Here is a 26,239-nt window from a genome sequence, read left to right as displayed (position 1 = left end):
CATTCATACCGCTCGCCTTCCTTCCACACTCGTTCTGTTGCCACTCTCTCTCTCTCACCGCCACCAAGACCACTCTATCTCCTCCCTCTACAGTACGAGCATGCAGATCTAGATCTATCACCATCGTGGAGCTTTCACTATGGCTGATGTAGCCAGCGCTTTCTTAATAGTGGTGGAGATGCAGATCTGGTTTGAAATGTGCAAGGGTTTGTATCTATATGTGAACAAAAAAATACATACATAGACATAGACATAGGCATACATTCTATATGTAGATATGTATGTATGTATATGTGTATGTGTATATGTATGTACGTACGTATGTATGTTAATATTTGTTATCCACTTGTATTTAGACTTAGGGTGGTTTGGGATGATCTAAAGTGTACTTTATGACTTTTTATAAAATATGATGTGAGTTAAATAAGATGATATGACTTAAATATGATAGTGACTTTTTGACTTTTTGACCTTTTTAGATCATGCCAAACAAGTCGTTATATGACTCATAATATACCATCACTTACTCATCAGGTATGGATCTCAATCCTACTTTGGGAAGTAGTTTTTTGTTTTTTTTTTTTTTGTTTTTTTGGCTTTTCGAGCTAAAATAGTTAATAAAGATAAAATAGATTAAAACGACTAATAAGACAAAATATCACATTTAAATCATAATTTTTTATTTTTTCTCTTATAACTATCAAATCAACTATAAAAAAAACCTACTATTTTTCCAAACATAACTTTTTTAATCAAGTAAAAATAATTAAATAATAAAAAAGTCAACTAAAATAATCCAATTATCAAAGGAAGTTACTTGAAAGTTACAATAATGACATAGGTTGATGGTTACAATTAAAAAATGAAATTTACTCAGTCACATGTTAGGTTATAATTAGTTGGTAGTATCATGTGGACACAATCACATGACATCAACGTTGCACTTAAATTTTACATTATGTTTTGGTAAGAAAGAGGTTCCTCCAATTCAGGTTCAAGGGAAGCTTATCGGATTATAAAAAAAATTAAAATTATGTAAATCATTATTTAATGACAAAAATAGAAAACAAAAAATTAAAAAAAATTCTAACAAGAACTTTTTTATTAGAAAAACATAAAATACAATTATGAGACACAATGACAAATCAAACTACTAGTCCTTCCCCAAAACCCCTGGCATTGAAATACTTGCACATCATTATTCCAAACAGTGAAAAACTTATTTCAGAAATTGCTTGTAAGATGGAAAATTGGCACACACAACTACTTTCACTTGAACCAGTGGACATGAGCACAGATCTGACCAATTTATCAAAATTCAAGTAAGATGACCCAACAGAACAAGCTGTTGCCTCTTCACCCAAATTCTTCCACTCCATGACCTTTCTCTTCATCTCTTTCCCTTTCTCTCCTCCACCCATCAACTCTCTAACTAAGCTCTCAACCTCCTCTCTCTTCACATCACTGTTTATCTCCATCCCTATACCCCACTCTTTGCAACAGAGCCAACAGTTTGTCAGTTGCTCTGAAAAAAAAAAGGCCAACACAACATATGCAAAGACTTTCAAAAGTTGAATTCCATCCACAGTGTGTCAAGAATCCTCCAACTGATGGGTGACTCAGGACTTGTTCTTGAGGACACCAACTAGCCAATAGACCCCTTTCTTTAGTCTCATTCAAAAAATCTGGTGAAAGAATTGCCGAGTCACCAGTAACCAAATCAGGTCTAATGATCCACAAGAATGTTTTCCTGCTATTAGCAAGTCCCCAAGCGAATTCAATCAACTGTTGGGGTGTCATCACAGTTATGCTGCCAAAGTTTACGTAAACGACAGAGTTGGGTTCTTTTGAATCAAGACATGAAAGACAGTCATGTTGTTCTTTCCAGAGACTTGATCCAATGGTGTTCAAGTGATTTTGTGGGGTTTGGTTGAGGACTGATTGAAGAGGACCAAGGATGTAGATAGGTGGGAGCATTGTAGATAGTCCTTCCAAAACATCATGCTCGAAGGTGTTGAAAATGATCGCTGAAGCTTTGTGAGCTACGTCCAAAACGAAATCGATGTTTGGTTCGGTGGCTCGAACGAAACTTGGGAGATCCTTCAATCGTATGCCGTTCATGCCTGGTATCTAGTCTATGACAGTGTCTAGATAAGTTAGATAACCATTGGTTAAATAACTTTTATCTGCAATTTCAACCCAAAAAAACCAAAACCAAAAAAAAAAAAGGGAAAAATATTTTTCATAAACAGCTTTGCTAGAGAGCTCTAGTAGAGCTGCTCAGCTCTACTAAACGCACACCTCAAATAAATAAATAAATAAATAAATAAAAGAGGAAAAGACAAAATAGAAAAAGGAAGAAGACAAATTAATACTACTTAAGAGGTCTTCTTTTAGAGCTCTAAAACATTTTTCATTCATAAATTATGAGTAATGATACATACTTCTAATTTGAGAGCTCTAAATAGAGCTCTAATGAGGTGAAAGAGAGAGAGAGTAGAGAGAGATTGCGAGAGGAGAGTGGGCCCCACCTTCACATGGGTACTCTTCACATTATTAGAGTTGCATTAGAGCTCTCAAATTAGAACTCTCAAACATTATTGATAAATTATAGCCATCGTACAATGTATATAGTGTCTACTATATGTAAGGTACGCTGTAATAAATTAAGATTTTAGAAGTAAAATTAGGAATGAAATATTTTAATTGTCAAAAGTGTTATTATATTTTTATTTACAAAATTAAATTTTATTGATGAATTATTAATCTTTTTAGATCAAAATTTTCGTCTAAAAAATTAAATATTTTTGGTTTGAAATTATTTTATTTTTAAAAATGTGTTTATTAGCTGTAAACATAATATAATTAAAAAAATAAAAATGATACAGAAACCCATTTTCTAGATCTATTTTTTAGACTCAATGATATTGTAAGTGATATGATTAGTAGATGATCAAAGAAGATAAGAGAGAGTTGTCTTAAATATATTAATTGATTGTATTATTGAATTTAAAAATTAGGTTTAATTTTTGAACTTTTTATAGCAATGCCCTTAAAAAATTGAAATATATTACTTTATGTAAAACCCTGTATATAGAAACAAATTTCTTACACTAGACACAAATACGAGTATTACTATTTAGGTCCAAAAGTTAGTACTACTTTTTAAATCGAGAAATTTTTGTATGTGGGTAGGGTACATGCCATGTGATACCTTCTACTATTGTGATTGGTTTTGACAGTAGGATCCACTACATTTATGTTGAGTGTTTGGGGAATAATAGTGGATATATACATTTGTGATTAGTGGAAGATAGTGCCACGTGGTACTCTATTAGCATATAAAAATTTCTCTTTTAAATCCAATGACATGGCACTCTATTAACATATCTAAGTCAACTCTCCCTCTTAATTATTTTTTAATCAACAACCAATCAGCTTATTGACATATGACTGAGTTTAGAAAATGAATATAAAAAGTGAGTTTATTTATCATTTTCTACACAAAGACTCGGATGAGGTGAGAAATTTATGTATTTATAACATTAGTAAAAAAGAATTAAAAAAAGAGTAAATAGTAAGCCCCTTTGAGTGGAGTAAGACCCTTTTCCGTGAGTTTTGGATACTGCATATAGCCCATGAAGCTACTAGCACTCGAAGTGTTGGAAAAAAAAAAAAAAACAGGAATGCCTAGTTATTGAGTCGCTTTCACAGTGAACCCCACTGTAACATCTGAAACTACACAAGTCATCAGACGGTTGAGTTTGGCAAGTAGGACTCTAAAGGGATCTAAGAAGTTATGCAAAATGGAGTGACAGAGCAACAGGATGTCCTGAATGGTGTCAACCATGGAGGGAGGGAGGCTGTCAGGGATGGTTTCAAAGCGGAAGGAGGCGGTGCTAGAAAGGAAGTGGTGGCCCTAGGATTTGAGGAGGCAGTGGTGGTTGAATGTGGTGTTGACGAAGGTGATGTGAAAACCCTTGTGGTGGAGTGGCTTTGCTAGTTTCAACATTGGGTTAATGTGGCCTTGTTGCTAGGTATGGTATGCACACCGCATAAGGAAGGCATGGGTTTGGTGGTTTTTGTTGTGACTAAGAACTCATCTCTCTCGTGGCATCACTACAAGAAAATACACAATTGGCGACCACTTTTGCCGACTAAAAATATTTTGGTTGCCAAAAGTAGTGGAATTGGCGACCAAAAATTATGTTAGTCGGTAAAAGTACAATATTTAGCTACTAAATTTTTTTAGTCGGGGTATATTAATTTTTGGCGACTAAAAAAAAATTAGTTGCTAAAAATCTCACAATTGGCGACTAAAAAAAATTTAGTTGCTAAATTTGTCACAATTGGCGACTAAAAAAATATTTTGGTCGCGGTATATATAGTTTTGGCAACTAAAATAATTAAGTCGCTGAAAGAAAAATAAAAAATTATTTTTTATCTTTCGCGACCAAAAGTTTGGTCGGCAAAACTTTAATTTCAGCGACTAAAAATTATTTTGGTCGCGGTATATATAGTTTTTGCAACTAAAATATTTTAGTCGCTGAAATAAAAATAAAAAATTATTTTTTATCTTTCGCGACCAAAAGTTTGGTCGGCAAAACTTTAATTTCAACGACTAAAAATTATTTTGGTCGCGGTATATATAGTTTTGGCAACTAAAATATTTTAGTCGCTGAAAAAAAAATAAAAAACTATTTTTTATCTTTCGCGACCAAAAGTTTGGTCGGCAAAACTTTAATTTCAGCGACTAAAAATTATTTTGGTCGCGGTATATATAGTTTTGGCAACTAAAATATTTTAGTCGCTGAAAGAAAAATAAAAAACTATTTTTTATCTTTCGCGACCAAAAGTTTGGTCGGCAAAACTTTAATTTCAGCGACTAAAAATTATTTTGGTCGCGGTATATACAGTTTTTGCAACTAAAATATTTTAGTCGCTGAAATAAAATAAAAAATTATTTTTTATCTTTCGCGACCAAAAGTTTGGTCGGCAAAACCTTAATTTCAGCGACTAAAAATTATTTTGGTCGCGGTATATATAGTTTTGGCAATTAAAATATTTTAGTCGCAGAAAGAAAAATAAAAAATTATTTTTTATCTTTCGCGACCAAAAGTTTGATCGGCAAAACCTTAATTTCAGCGACTAAAAATTATTTTGGTCGCGATATATATAGTTTTGGCAACTAAAATATTTTCGTCGTTGAAAGAAAAATAAAAAATTATTTTTTATCTTTCGCGACCAAAAGCTTGGTCGGGAAAACCTTAATTTCAGCGACTAAAAATTATTTTGGTCGCGGTATATATAGTTTTGACATAAAAAATATTTTCTTCGCTGAAAGAAAAATAAAAATTTACTTTCACTCATCACTCTTTCTCTCTCTTTCTATCTATCTGTCTCTCTTTTTCTCTCTGTGTCTCTATCTCTGTCTCTCTTCTCTTTCTCTCTCTTTCACTCATCACTTTTCTCGGTCTGTCTGTCTCTCTCTGTGTCTCTATTTTTGTCTTTGTCTCTCTCTCACTCATCACTCTTCTATGTCTCTCCCTCTGTGTCTCTCACTCATCTCTCTTTTCTCTATCTCTCTCATCTCTCGTCTCTCTCTGTCTCTCTTCTCTTTATCTCTCTCGCTCATCTCTCCCTGTATCTCTCTCGTTTATCTTTTTCATTCTTTTTTTTTCTCTCTCTCTCTCTCTTTGTCTGTCTCTTTTCACCCATTTTTTCATCTTCCTCTCTCTATTCTCTTTCTCTCTCTTACTCATCACTCTTCTCTCTTTATCTGTTTGTCTATCTATCTGTCTCTCTTTTTCTGTGTCTCTCACTCATCTATCTCTTCTCTCCTTTCTGTATCTCTCTGTCTCTTTCGTTCATCTCTCTTGTCTCTATCTCTCTTGTTCTTCTCTCTTCTCTCGCTCTCTCTCATCTCTCTTTTCTCTCTGTCTCTATTGCTCATCTCTCTCTTATTTCTATCTCTCTCTCTTTCATCTCTCTTCTCTCTATGTCTCTCTCACTCATCTCTCTTATCTCTATCTCTCTCTCTGTCTATCTCGTTCATCTCTCCTCTCTCTCTGTCTCTTTTTATGACTCTCACTCTCTATTCCTTTCTCTCTTTGTCTCTCTCTCTTTGTCTCTCTTTTTTTCTCTGTCTCACTCATCACTCGTCTCTATCTATCTGTCTTTGTCTCTTTTTCTCTTTGTCTCTCGCTCATCTCTCTTCTCTCTATCTCTCTCATCCTTTTTCTTTCTCTATCTCTCTCACTCATCTCCCTTCTTTTTATCTCTCTCTCTGTCTCTCTCACTTATCTCCCTTCTTTTTATCTCTCTCTCTGTCTCTCTCACTCATCTTTCTTCTCTCTCTATCTCTCTCTTTTTCTATGTTTTTCTCTCGATCATCTCTTTTCGCTCTCTTTCTCTTTCTTTCTTTGTCTATTTGTTACTCATCTTTTGTTTCTCTCTGTCTCTGTCTCTATCTCTTTCTTTCCATGTCTCTCTCTCTCTCTCTCTCTCTGTCTCTCTCTCACTCATCACTCTTCTCTCTCTCTTTCTCTCTCTATTATTTATTATTATAATTTTACTTTTTATTTATTATCATTTTGGAGGGATTTTTAAATTAATTTGGCGAGGAACTCTAGAGGGATTTCAAACACACTAAAATGAGTTAGGGCTTAAACACGTCTCTCTCTCTGCCATCGATTCTCTCGCGCCTCTGTCTCTCTCATTCCATCACTCTCTCTTTCTCTTCACCCATTTTGTCATCTTCCCCTCTCTCTTCTATTTCTCTCTCTTACTCATCATTCTTCTCTGTCTGTCTGTCTGTCTCTCTCTCCCTGTGTCTCTCACTTATCTATGTCTTTTCTCATATATTTTCTCTCTCTGTCTGTTTTGTTCATCTCTCTTCTCTCTATCTCTCTTGTTCATCTCTCTCCTCTCGCTCTCTCTAATCTCTCTTTCTCTCTCTGTCTCTCTCGCTCATCTCACTTCTCTCTATCTCTCTCGTTCATCTCTTTTCTTTCTATGTCTCTCTCGCTCATCTCTCTTCTCTCTATCTCTCTATCTGTCTCTCTCGTTCATCTCTCATCTCTCTATGTCTCTCTCGCTCATCTCTCTTCTCTCTATCTCTCTCTCTGTCTCTCTCATTCATCTCTCCTCTCTCTTTGTCTCTTTTTCTATCTCCCACTCTCTATCTCTTTCTCTCTTTGTCTCTCTATCTCTCTCTCACTCTCTACTACTACTATTACCTCTCATCTACCACCGCCACTCTATCGCCTTTACCACTACCACAACTTTACCACTAATCTCCTTCGCCATCACCACCACCACCACCAGCACCTCATATCCACCACCTTCACCACTATTGTCGCTTTCTCTCCTCTACCACAAAAAAATAGTTCTTGATTTTTAGTATAAAAAGAAAATCGGCCACAAAAAAATATTTTTAATTGACCACAAAAAATAATTTTATTTTAACGAAAAATATTTTTCATTGAAATATTACCCCTACATCTACCAAATAAAAAAAATTCATTAAAAAAAATGAAAAAAAATTTCCCCCTTTTTTTCACTGACCCGCCTGCCCAAACTTATTTCCCCCATTTTTACCGTCTTTCCCCCCCTTTTTTCATTTCCTTTCAGGTTTGCAGAGCCCCTGTTTCGAAACAACACGTCTCTCTCTCTCTCTCTCTCTCTCTCTCACGGAGGCGAGCGACGAGCGGCGAATTTTGGTTCGAGTTATGAGCTCCGAAGCTGCTTCTTCAAAGCTTCTTCACCAATTGCTAGGACCAGAAAATGTGTAGCGTTGGTGTCTGGGTTGTCCTCTGTTACTTCACCAACGATTTCATCGTTCAACGAGGTTCCAATCAGCTCAATCTCTGTTTTTCTTTGTTAAAAAATGGTTTTGATTTTTCGGTTTTTGTTTTTTTGTGTGATTCTGATTTCTATCTATGTGGGTTTTCTATGTGGGTTTTGACAGTTACTTTGTTGGGTATGGTTGGGTTTGGCTGATCATCACTGGCCGAGCTCCTGCTTTGCCTTTGTGGGCTGTGAGTATCATCATCCATTCGATTCGGTTCTATCTTTGCATCTATCTTCTTTCTTTTTTGATGACTTTTTTTTTTCGTTCTTCTTTTCACTTTTCACTTTTCACTTCACTTTTCCTATTTGTCTTCTTTCAGATCATGTTAGCTAGAATAGCGATTTGGGTTGTTGCTAGTCTTGCAAGATTCAATATTGTTATTTATTTTTTTATCTGAATCTTCAAAGCACGTTTTGTGATTACTGTGTGGAATATTCATGTTCATGATTCCCAGTTATCCCAACTATTTGGAATTGATCATGGTCTGGTGATCTGTTCTGAATTGAATCAGATTCTGTAATTGATTTTAATTTTTGAATCTATGCATCTGTTGCACAAGTTGCTGTATTTATTGATTCAGATTTAGATTCCTAGTTATCCCAAAATTGTAATATTGTAGAGAGTTTCACAAATGATTCAATATTAGGGTGAAAAGGGTTTAACAATTTATTGGTAAACTTTTTTCTGTATTTTCTGAGGTGAGCTAGCTTGCCATATCATGAACCTATTGGTTGTTCTGTTGGCTTGTCTATTCATCATGATCTGAACTTGCTTATTGCAAGACTAAGTGAGTTTAATTTGCAGGACCACGTGATTCTGCTATATCAATGTGTTCCACATGTATATGTATCTTTTCTACCTAAGCTTCTCAAAATGTTTGTGGAGTCAGAACTTATCATTGGTATTAGTATCGTTGGTAATATTTACAAGTGATGTCTGTTCTTTTTGCCCCAAATATTTGAATATTACAATTCAAACAATCCTTTTTAAGTCCATTTCACTTATTAATCCTTTATTGTTGTTTTGGGGTTATTCCCCATCACTTTCTTCAATTGTGTTAGGGAAACATTTTCCTTTAAATCGAGCCTGCATGGTTTTATAGGAAAGATGACAGCAGAATATGAATGCTCATGAGCATCCTATTGACATCCTAGATGAAGAAGGAACTATTAATCTTCCATAATTAGTGATTTTGCATTCAAGTCATGCTTATAGTGAGGGAATCATATTGACTCAGACTTATTTGTGATGTTTCTCTAGTATGCATCTTGTGGTAATCAGAAATTGGAAAATTTTAGTTGATAACCTAGAAGAAAATGAAGAAAGTCACATGGTCTCTACGTTTATTTATATTTGTTCAACGTTTATTTTTATTACCTTTAATTTGTTCAATCTTTTAGATTTGTCTCTGTTTTTTAGTTCTTGTTAGTGGCATATATATATATATATATGTCATGTATCTATGTTTTTATCTATTTATATCTATCTATTGCAGATTGAATATATATATATATATATATATTTTTGTTGGAGAGCTTTATTCAGAGCGATTTGTGATTTGTTTCTTTTAGATTGAATATATATATTTGAAGTGTTTTAAAAAACTTGTGTTTGGTGTTATTGTTGTATCTAAACTATGTATTGTTGGGCTGCTTGTGTAGGTTTATTTATAAGATTGGAAGTTTTAATTAATGGTGGTTCTTGGATTGCAGTTGATTATGTATTTCATTCTTGTTTTTTGGGCTTTTAAATTTCTCTCTGAGTTATGACTCAAAGGACAAAAAAACAGGGTGTACAAAGTTAGAAACTTGTGACACTTTATTTAGGATTAATTACACTTTCCATTCCTATAATTTGATTAGAATTTTACTTTAGTTCTTATGGTTTTAATTTGAACAATTTGGTCTTTACATTTTAAGTTTAGTTTTAATTTAGTTCTTTTGTCTAATTTTTTATTAATTTTGTTTACATGTACATCTTAAAAAATTAAGAAATATTTCAAAATTATTAATTTTAGTATTCTATTTAGACAGAAGTACTAAATTAAAATTGTACTTAAATTGGTTTGGCTAAATTGTTCAACTTGAAACTATAAAATAAATTTTAATTCGAAATAAAAGGATGGAAAGTGTAATTAACTCCTTTATTTATTATTTTTTTTGAAGTTGTTTATTTCTGTGTTTAATTATTTATTGGACAATTGCAAAAAAACAAACAAAAAAAATAGATGGCATTGACACCAATTTGGCAGTGATGAAGGTCTTGCTAATATTACTCTTATCACTGATTTGTTTGTTTTTACTTTTAGTTTGTTTTTATTCCATCTCTCCTCTTTCTCATACTCGTCTTCTTCTACAATGTGTCAGCCACCAGGGCCCTCACCATCGTCATTTTTCGGAGCATCTTTAACTCTCCCTAGCAACAATTGCAGGTAAAAATCTGCTGTATCACTCTCACTCACTCAGTCTCTGCCTGTGTCTCCCTCTCACTGTCAATGTTTGTGTTGATGTTCGCTACTGGGATATGTGGAGAATATCATTTCACTCTGTTGTTTGTGAAGTCCCCCAATCTATTATTTGCCTTGGAGTGTGTTATTTCTCCTCTTTCTTTTAAGTATCCCTTTCTATATTGGCAAATATACGTAATGAAAATCAATTTTTTTTTTTTTTTTTTTGCTTTTATAAGTTATTTGTAAATTCGAAGCATCATTGGGGAACATTTTTAATATTATAGTTAAACTATCAAAAAAAAAATTTGTTTGACACCTCTTGTGATATACATTTTTAATATACATTTTTAAAATGTAGCATTAAAATGGTTGCCACTTTAGGTACTATTACATGTGAAATTTTTTAATTTAATTACCCATTTCAAATATTTTCATTAAAAACAAACCTAACATTATTTCTCATTTTCTTTGGTATAGATGGATGATGGATGATCTCGTGCACGAAGCTAAATTGTACAAGACTACTTGGCAGTATAAGCATTTTTGGGAGGGTTAAATATTTTTGGATGGATGTGTATCGATAACAAATATTAGTAGTTTTATTTGTTGATAGTTGCGCATGGATAACAAATAGTTATGTTTCAAATTGTTATGCTAGATGGATGTGACTTGTGAATGAAAATTTAGAATAGTTGTATTGTGTCGAATGTTAATGAATTATGTATTGTGTCGAATGTTAATGATTCAGTTGATTTGAATGATGCTTTAAAATTATAGGTTTATTATGGATTGAATGAATTATTAGGAATTACAGGTGTATTGTTTTTCTGCTTTTGGCGACCAATTTATTAGTCGCGACAAATAAATAATTTTTTTTTTCGCAAAAAATGACAATTGCCCAAAAAATACATCTATTGCCGACCAAAACAGCTCTTGGTCGTGGAATCTCACTTTTGTCAACCAAAAGTTTTGGTCGCGAAAAGTAACAAATGGCGACCAAAATTTTTGATCGTAGAAACTATTATTTAGCGACGAAGAAGTTTTGGTCGTTGAATGTAATTTTTACCGACCAATTTTGTTGGTTGCTGAAAGTAATTTTTGCCGACCAAATTAGCGACTAACATGTATGGTCGTTGAATGTAATTTTTGCCGACCAAAGTCTTTTCGCGACTAAATAGGTTAGTCGCGATAATTATATGTTTAGCGACCAACAATTTAGTCACCAAATAGAACGTTTTGCCGACTAAAAATCTTTTTAGTCGCTAATTACTTTCCGCGACCCTCAATTGCCGACCAACTTGGCGACCAAAAAAATTGGTTGGGAATATGTTTTGCCGACCAAAAATGGACTTTTAGCGACTAATTTTTTGGTCGACAAATGTGTTAATTCTTGTAGTGCATCATGTTAAGATTCAAAAAGAGCTCTTGTGAAGAATTTATATATGGCTAATTATGTCAAGCATACATATTCCACTATTGTCTATTTAAGTAAAAACACTTTTTGACTATTAGTTTGGGTTGATTTAGACGCAATCATCATGTTTGGTAAATACTAGTAATAATAAATAATAAAAAAAACAAAACAAAATAAGTTCATTAAAGACGAGACAAAAAAAAGAAAAAAAGAAAAAGAAAAAAACATGGGGACATGAACCTCCTGCTAAATATATGAATGACAAAAAAGGATTACTTTTTCTAATAACTACTATATGTAATAAATTAAAAAAAAAAAAGACAGAGAAATGATTCCTTCCCGTCAAAATACATTTGAAAATTGTTAAGTTTAGATTTCTTTTGTACATTTAATTTTAATATGACTATATTATACTAAGAATGAATGTCACCTCACTGAAAATTATTAGGTATTGCGTGTTCATACTCTTTCATTAATTATCATGTTTCTATATATTTTTCAATTACCTAATACAAAATCATAATATCTTATCTTCTCCACTAATCATAATACCATCGAGTATCACACCGTACTCTAAGATTACCTACTAATCCACATGAGGACGGCATGAACTCGATGGTTTTTGTTGTGATTGAGAACTTATCTCTCTCATGGGCATCATGTTAAGATCCAAAAGAGCCCTTCTGAAGAATTTATGTATGGCTAGTTATGCCAAACATACAAATTCTACCCTTCGTTTATTTAAGCAAAAACATTTTTTCTTTGTTGGTTTTGGTTGATTTAATAACGCAATCATCATGTCCGGTAAATACTTGTTAAAATAAATAAATAAATAAATAAGTTCATTGAAGACAAGACATAGAAAGGAAAAAAAAAATGGCGGCATGGACCTCAGTGGTAGAGTTAGAAAAATAATCCAGAAAGGGCACTTGTTAATGAATTTTTTTTCTCATAATCAATAACAATAGATAATAATTATAAATTAATATTAAGCACAAAATATTTAATATTTAATATAAAGTTTTTTTTTATTTTTTTGTTTTTATAATTGACCTCGTGGAAAATTAAAATTATAAATATATGGTATTACTTATAACTAGTGTATTATAGGTGATGCAAAAGTCTTGTATGTGTTATGATATATTATATAATAATATATAAATAATAGTTATACCACATTATCATCACTATATAGTATCACTAATTAATAGTAAAATAATGCATAGAAAGTCAATCTCACTTGTCAAATGAAATTAACAATTTAATAATTTTTCATTATTTTCGTAATTTGAAAAATGTCATTAAGATATCATTCTAAATGTTATATGAGTAAATTACAAATACACCTCCTGAGGTTTGCGTAAAGTACAGATTACCCCATATAGTTTAAAAAATTACAAATACCCCCTCGTTAAAAATTTTTATTTAACAGAATTAACTAAAAAAAAGAAATTCATAATTGTTCTCCTATACAATAATAAAATTACTTAAATTATTAATTGAAATATATTTATAACATCATTAAAAACTGTTAATTGACTTGATAATTTATTAATAAAATGAACGATTTGTTATGAAATTAAAAATCGTAGGGGGTGGAATGTAATTTCCTGAACCACAGAAGATAATTTATATTTTAATCAAACCTTAAGAGATGTATTTGTAATTTATCCATGTTATTTCTATATAAATTTTTTATTTGACAATTATTTTATTTATTTCAAAAAAATACAAAAAATGAGGGGACACGTGCCCCTAGTCCCTAGTCCCTTAATAGCTCCGCTAGTGATGGAGCTCCCCAAAGTTTATGGATGACAAAGAAAGGGCTACTTTTTCTAGTAACTATTGTAGTGTAATAAATTTTAAAAAACGCAAGGACTGAGAAATGATACTTTTTCAACAAAATATATTTGAAAATTGTTAATTTTTTTTTTGTTGTACATTTAATTTTAATATGACTATATTATATTGAGAATGAATGTGACTTCACGAAAAATTATTATGTATTACGTGTTTATATTTTCTCATTATTCATCATATTTTTTTTCATATTTCTCAATTATCTAATATAAAATTATAATATCTCATCTTCTTTATTAATCATAATATCATCAAGTGCCACACTATTTTTGGGGTACCTACTAATCCGCGTGAAGAGGGCATAGGCTCGGTGGTTTTTGTTGTGAATAAACACTCATCTATCTCGTGGGCATCATGTGAAGATTCAAAAGAGCTCTTCTGAAGAATCTATGTATGGCTAGTTATGCCAAACATACAAATTGCACTCTTCAATTTAAGCAAAAACATTTTTTGACTGTTGGTTTTGGTTGATTTAAACCCAATCATCATGTTCAATAAACACTAGTAAAAATGACAAAATAAGTTCATCGAAGGCAAGCCACACACACCCACACACACAAAATTGGCAACATGGACCTCGGAGCCAGAAAATAAGTTTAGAAGGGCACTTATTAATTAAAATTTCATTTTTTTATCATAATCAATAACAATAGATAGTAATTAAATTAATATTAAGCACAAAATCTAAAATATTTAATATAAAAGTTTTTAATTCTTTTTGTTTTTACAATTGACTTTGTAAAAAATCAGAATTGAAAATATATGGTATTACTTATATCTAGTGTATTATAGGCCATGCAAAAGAATCTTGTATGTCTTATGATATATTATATAATAAGATATAAATAATAGTGAAACTACATCATCATCGATATATGATATCACTAACTAATAATAAAATAACGCATAGAAAGTCAATCATACTTATCAAATGTAATTAATAATTTAATATATTTTCATTATTTTTGTAATTTAAAAAATGTCATTAAAAATCATTCTGTAAAAATTTTTTGTTTATTAATTATTTTACTTATTTCTAAAAAACAAAATTGCAAAAAATAAGTGGGCCACGTGCCCCGCTAGTTCCTTAATAGCTTCGCCACTAATGCACCTATACCTAAATTAGTAGGTATTATATGTTCATACTTTTTCATCAATCATCATTTATCATACTTCCTCATGTTTTTTAATTACCCAATATAAAATCATAATATCTCATTTTCTTCACTAATCATAATACCATCGAATAGAAAACCATACTTTGGAAGTACCTACTAATCCGCATGAAGAGGGCATAGGCACAGTTGTTTTTGTTGTAACTGAGAACTTATCTCTCATGGGCATCATGTTAAGATTCAAAAGAGCTCTTTTGAAGAATTTATGTATGGCTAGTTATGCCAAACACACAAATTCTAATATTCGTCTATTTAAACACAATAATCATGTTCGATAAATACTAGTAAAGAAAAACAAAATAAGTTTATTGAGGACAAAATACACAAAAAAAGAAAAAGAAAATGGCGACATGGACCTTCGTGGCGGAGCTAGAAAAATAGTTTAGAAGGGGCATTTGCTAATTAAAATTATAATTTTTTTTCTCATAATCAATAACAATAGATAATTATTTTTAAATTAATATTAAGCACAAAATATAAATTTTTAATATAAAAGTTTTTAATTTTTTATTTTTACAATTGACCTTGTACAAAATTAGAATTGGAAATATATAGTATTATTTATAACTAGTGCATTATAGGCCATGCAAAAGAGTTTTGTATCTCTTATATTATATTATATAATAATATATAAATAATAGTGGTACCACATCATCATCGATACATGGTATCACTAATCAATAGTAAAATAATGCATGAAAGGTCAATCTGAAGAAAAGACGAATATCTTATTCCATATAATTCAAATGTACAAGCTGTGCTTATACATAAAGCTATAGCTATACCTATACAAGAGATATGTATCTAAATCACATGTGCTAATTACTTGTAACTAACTGTCTAACAAATTAACTGTCTAACAAGCTATCTAACTGGCATCCTTTTAAGCTGATGCAGTTACATAGACTGAGCTGTAGCTCGGCTTCATCACTGAACTAGAACATGAGCTGAGCTGTGAGCTATTCTTGGGCTTTGATGGGATATCCTCAACATTCCCTTTCAAGCTAATTGGGTGAGTGAACGCGATGAGCTTGTCTTTGAGATACAAGAATCTGGAGACAGAAAGAGTTTTTGTGAAGATGTTAGCCAACTGATCAATCGTTGGAATATACTGTAGAACTAGTCTTTCAGCAAGAACTTGATCTCGAACAAAGTGGCAGTCCACTTCAATGTGTTTAGAACTAGAACAAAATACTGGATTGGATGCCAAAGCAATAGTAGAGACATTGTCACACCGGAGAGTAGGAGGCACAAGGGAGGAAATAGATAAGTCAGTAAGGAGCATGCTAATCCAAGCTAATTCTACAGCAATATGAGCAAAAAACCTGTACTCTACTTCAGTGGAAGACCGAGAGACTGTGGCTTGCTTTTTGGCTAACCAAGACAAAAGGTCAGAGCCCAAAAATATACAATAACCTGATGTAGATTTTCTATCTAAAACTACTTCAGCCTAGTTAGAATCTGAGTAGGCATGAATATCAAAAGAACTAAGAGAATAGGTCAGGCCATGCCCAATGGGACCCTTAACAAAGCATAGCAGTCTTTTGACTTCAGCAAAATGACCAATTGTAGGGGAATGCGTATGTTGGAAGGAGTGATTGACTGCCAAAGAGATATCTGGGCGAGCTTTGGTGAGATACTGAAGAGCACCAAGTAGGCTTCGATAGAGAGCAGGATCAGGACACAAATTAGCTGAATCAGGAGCAATGGAAGTTTTAACTGATGTAGGAGATTGACAAGGTTTACAATTAGCTAAATCTGCCTTATTAAGAATATCCTGAGCATATTTCTTTTGAGACAAAACATAGCCAGTGGGAGTTGATTGGATGGAAATACCCAAAAAATACGAAAAATCACCAAGCTCTTTCATAGAAAAAACAGTGTGAATATGAGAGATAAGTGATTGAATGTGAGAAGCATCATTCCCTGTGACTACTATGTCATCCACATAGACCAAAAGAGCAGTGAAAGTAATGCTGGATTTCTGGATGAACAAAGAAGAGTCACATTTGCTATTTTGTAAACCTTGAGAGAAAATGTAGGCTGAAAATGTAGAGTACCAAGCCCTGAGTGTCTGTTTCAAGCCATAGAAGGCTTTCTTGAGATGACAAACATGATGAGGTTGAGTGGGATGAACAAATCCTGGTGGTTGAAGCATAAACACTTCCTCTTCAAGAACTCCATGAAGGAAGGCATTGGATATATCCTATTGCTTCAAGGGCCATTGATAATGGAGAGCTAGGCAAAGTAAAATTTTGATTGTTGGAAGCTTGGCTACATGGCTAAAAGCCTCTTGAAAATCCACGCTTTCTTGCTAAAGATAGCCTTAGACCACAAGCCGAGCTTTGTGTCTAGCTATGGTGCCATCAGAATTCCTTTTAACCTTGAAAACCCTCTTACAACCTATAACATTTTTGGTTGGGGGAAGAGAAACTAGAGACCAAGTTTGTTGCTTTTACAAAGCATCAAATTCTTCCTACATAGCCTTATGCCAAATAAGAGAAAGAAGAGCTTCCTTATGAGATGAAGGTTTAGAATCTTAGTACAAAATAGGAGAAAGCTTGTGTAGACACCCTATTTTTTACCACCCTTAAGACTTAGGCGCTTTATTCCAAACACTCGATGATGAAAGTTACACAGTACAATCTTCTCAATTCTTAGCAAAGAAATTTGGATTCAAGCTTTTATTCCAAACCTTACACCTCATTTTGGCCAAACAATTTTAGACCTTAAAACTCTCTTTTTCAAAATATTTTTCTAAATATTTTTACGATATTCCGAAGCTCGCATTTCGTTTAAAATATTGCACTTTTCGATAAACCGAGTAAGGACAAAGTAGAGATACATGGAAGAGAAGTGAAATCTTTGAAAAATCTTTAAAAACATCGTATTTATAGGCTTGAAGTTGAAGGAAATAGGAGGCGATGAAACAAACTAGTTGGGGAAAAGGTTGAGCATCAAACTGTTAAGAAATAAATGAACAGCCTTCACTAAATTAGGTATCTCTCTTTTCACACTTATAATTTAGATGTGAAGCCACTATCATTGGAAAGTAGACTTTCAGGGCTTCAATTTAGACTAAAGAATCACCTAAAATCGAGTCCAGATGAGGGAGATATGACCGTTTGAAGTCGGGCCTGGAATGCAGATTTTTGGACCTAGTCGGGCCCGGCTGTGCCTCATTTAGACCCGACAGGCTCTCAATGAAAACTTTTTCAGAGTTTTTTTTTAGGCCTGGCCGGGTCTCAATAGCTCCAAATAGACAACTGGCGGGAATTGGACAGCTAGCTTTGTTTGAAGATATTTTTGGCCAATTTGGCTTAAATTCTATAAATAGGACCTCCCACTTCAGATTTTAAGGTTAGAAAACCTTCCAAGAGGCTTAGGCATTGATAGAACATCCATCTTCCTTCCAAAAGCTTCCTTGAATTCATATCACCTTTTAGTTATACATACACAATACATACACCATTAGAGCTTGTTCTTGAAACTTTTTGTTGAGATTTCAAACTAAATTTCATAGACTTGAGGGTGTTTTGAATCAAGTTTGTTTAACTACAAGCATCCTTTCTTTCAAGAGGTATAACTTTTGCATCTTTTTTCTTATTTCTCTTTTACTCTTTTCCTCTCTTTTCTTTGCTTTATACACTGTTTTGGGACTGTTTTGTGGGTTGAAATTTGGGATTTAAAAGCTACTATGGGTGGAGGGGTTAACCATCCTTCCTTGAATCTTTTCCAAGCTTATATTCTTGTGTTTCCCACTTATTTCTTTGATTTTAGCCATTGTTTTCGGGACTATTTTTGGACTATTTTTAGAGGCTAAAATATGATTTAGAAGTCCCAAAAGTAGTGGGGTTAGTCACCCCTTCTTAGATTTGCTTGCTAGCTTTATATCTCTTGCTTTTGTCTATTTTTTGGTGCTCTTTAAATACACTTTTAGCCACTATTTTTGGACTGTTTTGGGACTATTCTTGGATTGTTTTGGGGTTGAAATATGTGATTTAAAATTGCAAAAGTGGAGGGGTTAGTCACCTCTCCTTAAGCTTTATTCCATAACTTTTTCTCTACTTTTTTTACTTACTTTCTCTTGCTTTTAGCTACTTTTTAAAATATATATATATATATATATATTAGGGGATGTTATGGGCTGTTTAATTCATTTACATAATTTATGCTTTAAATATCATACTTGTTGTGTTGTAAGTCCCCATGGTTTCGGTTGTTTAGGCCTTACACACCGAGTCATTTGAGTTGATAGCTTTTCTTTGCTTAGTTTTCATATAAAAAGTCTCATTCTAATAATCAATCTCGTATAACCATTTCTGCAACCTCCCTTTTTTTTTTTTCTTTTCTTTTGTTCAAAAGTTATTTGAAAAGATTGATAGTTATTCAAGGCATGGGCAAAAGACCTATGCTCAATGGATTAATCTCTACGGAGGTTCATCATCAAGGCATAGGCTCTCTTTCATGCTACGAATCACTTCTTGTTTGATATTGCTTCTCGTTTAGTGGACTTAACCATTACTTTGGAAAATTTGATTAAAGAATGGCAAGAACTAACAAAATTGAACTAAAATCAATGAAACCAACATAAAGAAAATGTTTAGAATTGGTTGGATTCGGCCAGACGTTATGTCGGATCCATTACTTCAAGAATTGTCACTTATCAGTCCATGATATTTTGACGAAACTTGAGGTGTGTCTATCTCCTTCTTTGAGCCTCCATGATGAGAGGGGGGGTGGTCGTCTTCATTGCATTTATTAATTGTTTTGTCCAAATTGTGTTCGAAATCGTCAAGCCATCAACTTGTGCCTATTGACGATTTCATACTCAAATTCACTCTTCTCTTAAGATTCATGATAGAGGGGAGCAAAAAGGACAAAAATGATTTAAAGTTGCTCTGTCTGTACTATTTTCACCCCAGAGCACAAAAACAACGGCCAGCCTCATTATGGGCCGATCGGGATCCAATATTTGGTAAACAAAATGCTTTTGGCAGAAACCGAGGGTAGTGGCTAAGGGTGAAACAGAGCAGTCTGGGCAGATAGAGCAGTCTCTGACCACTATCTTCATTAATGCGCATACGGTTTTCGTGCATTATTATTGTTATTTATCTTAAATATAATTATTGTAATTATGCTTGTTGTTGTTGTAATATTATTGATGTAATAAGTTAGATATCTAGTTAGTTATTTATTCGAATTTGTAATAATTAGTTTATTTTGGACATTTGGACACTTACTTGCACCCTCTTGCGTGAGGGAAAAATATGTAATGGTGTATGTTTTCCAACCTCCATTTCTTTCTCCTTTTTATTTACCTACTTATGGTGGTAGCATAGAGCATCAAGTTTACTTAAGCATTCCTATGTTCACATACACTTGTTTTATATATATTTGGGTTCGGCTCATCATGCTAACCAATGTCAATTTCAACTCCATTGTTTGAATACGTGATTTATCATATGTCTTGAATAGAATCATGTACCATGATAGTAGCCAAGCCTATTTAAATTGCATAATGTGTGCGTTGCATTAGTCATTTTGCATAAGTTAGGAGCATACATGTTTTTTAATCATTTTGCATAAGTTATATCTATGCATGTAGTCTAACTACTTCTCTCTAACTAACTTCCATATCTATTACATAGTTATAGATCCTAGAGCTACTATTGTCACTAGACTGTGATGCACTAGCATACAACAACCGTGAACCTTGAGTATTGAATCCAAATGGCATGAACTTAGGTGCAGTCACCAATTGAGATAAAGAAGCATTAGTTTTATCATCCCCCCTCAAGAGAATGGGGCAAGGAAGCACCATGAGATTGGATTTAAGGAGATGAAATCTAGGAGAGAGCAAAGCTTTAGTAAACAAATCAGCAGTTTGATCTTGAGTAAAGATGAACCTTAAATCAAGCTGTTTGGCCATGACTCTTTCTCGAACAAATGGCAGTCTATTTCAATATGCTTGGACCTGGAGTGAAAGACAAGATTGGAAGCCAAGGCCATAGCTGAGATGTTATCACACCAAAGAATAGGAAGAGAAAAGGGAACAAACAAGTCAGTGAGTAATTGTTAAAGCTAGCACATCTCAACTACAATGTGAGTAAGAGACCTATATTTTGCCTCAGTGGAGGATCGAGACACAGTGTTTTGTTTCTTAGCAGACCATGAGATCAAGTTGGAGCCAAGAAAAACACAAAACCCAGAGGTAGATATACGATCAATAGTGTCCCCAACCCAGTTAGAGTCAGAGAAGGCTTGAAGAACCAAAGGCCTAGAGGTAAAATGAAGATAATGAGTGAGAGTGCCCTTGATATATCGAAGCAATCTCTTAACAGCCTAAAAATGACCATTAGTAGGAGATTGCATAGATTGACAAGCCTGATTTATAGCTAGAGCAATATCAGGCCTAGTAATTGTAAGATATTGCTGATCCCCAACCAAACTTCTGTACAAAGAGAGATTGGTAAAAGGCAAACAATCAGAAGTAGAAGTAGAGGACTTAAGAGCCGAAGGAGTAGCACAGGACTTGCAATCAAGCATACCAACCTTAGAAAGTAACTCAGTAACATACTTGTGCTGAGACAAATAAAAACCACCAAACTGAGCAGTCACAAAAATAACCAAAAAATATGAAATGTCACCAAGTTCCTTCATAAAAAAATCTTATGCATTTTGGCAAGTAATTGGGAAAGAAAAACAGAATCACTTCTAGTGAGAAGGATGTCATCAACATATATAAAAAGAATGGTAATGCTAGAAGAAGACTTCTTGACAAAAAGAGAAGGATTTGAATGACTGTTGTTGAAGCCTTGAGACAGCAAAAAAGAAGATAAAGTAGAGTACCAGGCTCTAGAAGCCTATTTAAGCCCATAAAGAGCCTTCTTGAGTTTGCAAACATGAGTAAGGGAGGAAGAGGACACAAAACCAGGGGGCTAAACCATAAAACACCTCCTCTTCAAGCTTCCCATGGAGAAACGCATTAGAAATGCCTAATTGCTTGAATGGCCATTGAAAATGCAAGACCAACGACAGTAAAATTCTGATAGTGGGTTGCTTAGCCAGAGGGCTAAAAGTCTCAAAATAATCTATGCCTTCTTCTTGAAGATACCCCTTAGCTACTAACCTTTCTTTGTATCTAGCAATACTCCCATCAGAGTTTCATTTGATCCTGTATGCCCATTTACAACCAATAGCATGCTTATGAGATGGAAGATGTAAAAGATCCTAGGTGCATTGTTGTTAATGAGCATCAAATTCTTCTTGCATAGCCTTAACCCAAACAGGAGAAGTTAAGGCTTCATGAACAGTGTGAGGTTCAGTGGTAAGCAATGAGGCATTAAGACACAAAGAGACATGTTTAGATTTTGATCGGGTAAGCATAAGATGAGAGTTGGGAACAGTGGAAATGAAAGATGGAGGTGACAGCAGAGGAAGTTCAACATAAAGAGAGTCAATAGGCAGAGAAAGAGGAGTAGGAGAAGAAAAATGAGAGTTTGAATTAGGAGAGATATGAGGAGAAATATGTGGAAAAACAGCTGAAGAGGTAGGAGCAAAAATATGACAAATGGTAAGAGTAGGAAAAACTCTTTATGGAGAGACAGCTGAAGAAAGTGGAGGACAAGAAGAGCCCTAGAAAAAAGAACTTACAGTAGAGGAAGAAAGATGAGAAGAATGAGGAAGAGTGAAGAAAGGAAAACAAGATTCATTGAAAAGGACATGCCTAGATATATGAATTTTACAAGTAAAAGGATTTAGACATTGATATCCCTTTATAGAAGGATGGTACCCTAAGAAGACACAAGAGGTGGACGTAGGTCGAAGCTTGTTAGTAGTATAAGGCTTAAGCCAGGGAAAGCATTGACATCCAAAGACTCGAAAAAGGGAATAATGTGGAAGATCATGAAACAAAACTTCATAAGGAGATTTGTTATGGAAAATAGCACTAGGCATTCTATTAATAAGAAACACTGAAGTAGCCACTGCATCAAACCATAAAGAGAGGCAAATTGGATTGATAAATGAAAGCAATGGTAGTTTCTGAGATGTGTCAATGTTTTCTCTCAGCTACCTCATTCCGGGCTTGAGTATAAGGGCAACTGAGTTGATGAATAATGCCATGGGAAGTAAAATATTTAGCAAATCTGTTATTAACAAACTCAGAACCACCATTTATTCTAAAAATTTGAAGTTTAGTATGAAATTGGGTCTCAGCATAAGCTTTAAAGTCTAAGAATTTTGAGAACACATCACTTTTATAATTGAGAGAATAAATCTAAGAGAATCTATTCAAATCATCCACAAACAACACATAATACTTGAAAGCATTAAAGGATGAATTAAAAGGCCCCCAAACATCACTATAAACTAAATAAAAAAGAGCATTAACAGCGGTACTTGACAGTTTAAAAGGAAGCCTATGAATTTTGGCAACAACACAATTATTATAGAGATCAAGCTTATTACAAGTAGTAATGGTACAAGAAGAATGAGAGTGAGGAATTTTAGGAAAATGCTTGATAATGTGCTGAAACTTCAAAGGGAAATGATGTCCCAATCTTTGATGCCAAGTGAGTGTAGTGACAGATGGTGTAGAATGAGAAAGATAAGCCTGTGGTGAAGTTGAAGATGCAGGTGAAAATTGATACAATCCATTCACAATAGAGCCTTTATGAAGAATTTTGTTCGTAAGCTTATCCTAAATAAGGAAAGAATTAGTATCAAAAGAAATAACACAATTATGATCTTAAGTGAATTTCTAAACAGATAACAAATTTGATGAAATAGAAGGCATGTGCAATAGATTAGTAAGAGAGAAAAAACAAGTTGGAGTAGGTAAGAGACCTATGCCAATGTGATGAATAGGTAATGAAGAACCATTACCAATAGTAACCTGATCATGGCCTTGATATGGCTTAAAGAGATGAAAATTTGCCAAATCATTAGTTATGTGATTTGTAGCACCAGAATCAACATACCAGGGCATGGGAGAGGAATTTGAGAATGAGAAGAAGGAGCAGTGGTGACATAAACATGAGAATGAGAGTGATGTTGAGGAGGAGAAAAGACTGGTTGAACGGATGGATCCATTCAATGCCAACAATCAATAGTAGTATGACTGATTTTGCCACAAATTTGACAACCAGATGAGAAGTGATGATTAGTCATGCCTCGATTGCTATTACGGTTGTAGAATCGACTGTCTCGATTTCCATCTCCATGATTAGAAGACCTGTCTCTTCCTCTGTATGAATTTTGACCACAAAAACCGGAAGATTCAGAAGTACTAGATAATCCTAATTGAGAAAAGTAACCAGAAGAAAACCTAGGGGTTGATCTTTTTGATGCTGAATAAGCAACCTGAAGATTGGTATCATTTGTGGTTTTTAGTCGACGTTCAACATGAATAGATTCAGAACATAACAATGAGGAAAAATCATCAAGAGATAGAGGCTTAGATCTAGCTCGAATCGCTGTTTTAAGTACATCGTATTCATCAGGTAGTCCATTAAGAATGAATAGAATGAGATCTTCATCACGAAGACTTGCTGATGCAAGAGATAACTAATCATCAATTTCTTTGAATTGAGCAAGATAATTTTCCATAGATAGAAATTTCTTGGTGAGAGTTTGCATTTTACTCTTCAATTAATGAATGTGTGAATGTGATAGAGAAGTAAAACGATTTTCCAAAGCTTGCCAAACTTGGAAACAATAAGAATGATGAAGAACAGTTGAGTAAATGGTTGGAGAAAGTGTTGTTGTGACACAACTAAGAAGATGAGAATCAATGATCTACCATTAAGAAAACTCAAGATTTGGAAACAGCTTTCCATCAGAAGTTTCAATTCTAGTGAAGGACAAGTAATTAAACCAATTGCATAGCCAAAAAGATTGGTGGCCCAAAAAACATTCTGAAGTTGATTCTTCCATATGAGAAAGTTGCTTGAGTCGAGCTTACAATAACTAAAACATTAAAGTTTGAGACAAGCGTGGTCAAAATTGAAGGAATTGAAGATGATGGAGAAGTTTCAAGTGGAGCTTTTTCCATTGATGAACATTAGAGCTTGTGGCTCTGATATCGTGAAAACTTTTTATTCCCTTAGCTCTTCAATGAGGCTTTACAATTCTTTTATACACACACAGCAGATAACCAACACACATGTACATACAAATATATTTATACGTATAGTCTAACTATTTCTCTCTAACTAACTTCCATATCTGTTACACAGTTATAGATCCTAGAGCTGCTATTGTCACTTGACTGTGATGCACTAGCATACAACAATTGTGAACTTTGAGTATTGAATCCAGATGGCATGAGCTCAGGTGCAGTCACCAACTGAGATGAGGAAGATGAGGAAGCATTAGTCTTATCAGTTTTTACCCTTTGTGAGATAAGGCATAAGCCTCAAGGTGTAGAGGCGTAATGTCAGATGAGCACAGTTTATGGCCACTTAATCGCACACTTTATTTTTATTAAGGCATATTTGTGAGCTGTTCTTTACTAGAAATTGGGCTCAATGACATGGTAAATGAACTTAAATTTAAATTATATAAGTTTTCTGTGATTGTATCAGCTTCTTCTAGTAAAAGCCTATCTAGTGCTTCCTAGTTTTAGAATCCCCATGGTTCTCACCTATCTTGTCAATAAAGCCATCTATTGTGTCCCATACATCCTCATCACCCACACACTTTTTTCTGGTTGGCTACTTGTAATGTGATTGTCCACGTTCTTGCCCTCCATTTTATTCTCCATTGTCACCCCCATTGCATCGAAATTGTTGATGGATTAAATGGTGTCCAACTTCCTTTTCTGATTGATTATTGATGTGTTTATGTTAATTTGTTTTATAAATTTATTTGTTTATCTCTAATCCTGTGATTATTTGTATTATAAATTTATTTGTTTATCTTTTAAAAAATAATTATTTGGTTCCAGGAAAAAAAATATTAATGACTTTTTTGATGTGGGTTAATGGGTTTGTTGATACTGATGTGTTTAACGAAGTTTTGTTATATTTACATTCTATTTAGAGTGTTAGAGATGAATTCTTTTGTCTGAATTTAGACAGGTTTCTATTTCTAGATTTATGTTCATCTTTGTGTCACTGGATTCCTTCTTAATTTTTTTCCACATTTCGATTATTTGCTTAAAACAATTTTATTAGATAAGACATTAATAGGTAGATAAGAACAACGAAGAGTTGCCTAATTTTTCCAAATTCTATGAGAAGTCTCACAACTCGAAGAAGACGACTGACTGGATTGATCCCTGATGCGATGACCTACATATAAGAATTGAACAATATAATGAGATGGAGACCCTCTTCTACCATATCCGAAGCTGCATCAAGAGCACGTGATAAGGAGATGGAGACCCTGATATGTTTTGTTAATTAAGATTTTATTTAATTTACATTTTAATTGTTGGTTTGGATTGTATATGTATTTGTTGGATTATACTATGTTTATGGATT

General features: G+C 33.6%; 1 pseudogene; it reads right to left on the bottom strand.

The window, feature by feature from the left end:
- Positions 1 to 1,074: 1,074 nt before the first annotated feature.
- On the bottom strand, positions 1,075 to 4,012 carry LOC114265649 (7-deoxyloganetin glucosyltransferase-like; annotated as a pseudogene).
- Between the last annotated feature and the right edge of the window lie 22,227 nt (positions 4,013 to 26,239).

The sequence above is a fragment of the Camellia sinensis genome, chromosome 3, assembly GCF_055761805.1.
Source record: "Camellia sinensis isolate YWXY chromosome 3, ASM5576180v1, whole genome shotgun sequence".
In the NCBI taxonomy this organism is placed as follows: domain Eukaryota; kingdom Viridiplantae; phylum Streptophyta; class Magnoliopsida; order Ericales; family Theaceae; genus Camellia; species Camellia sinensis.
Note: the sequence above shows the minus strand (reverse complement) of the source record. Positions and strands in the feature narration are given on the sequence as shown.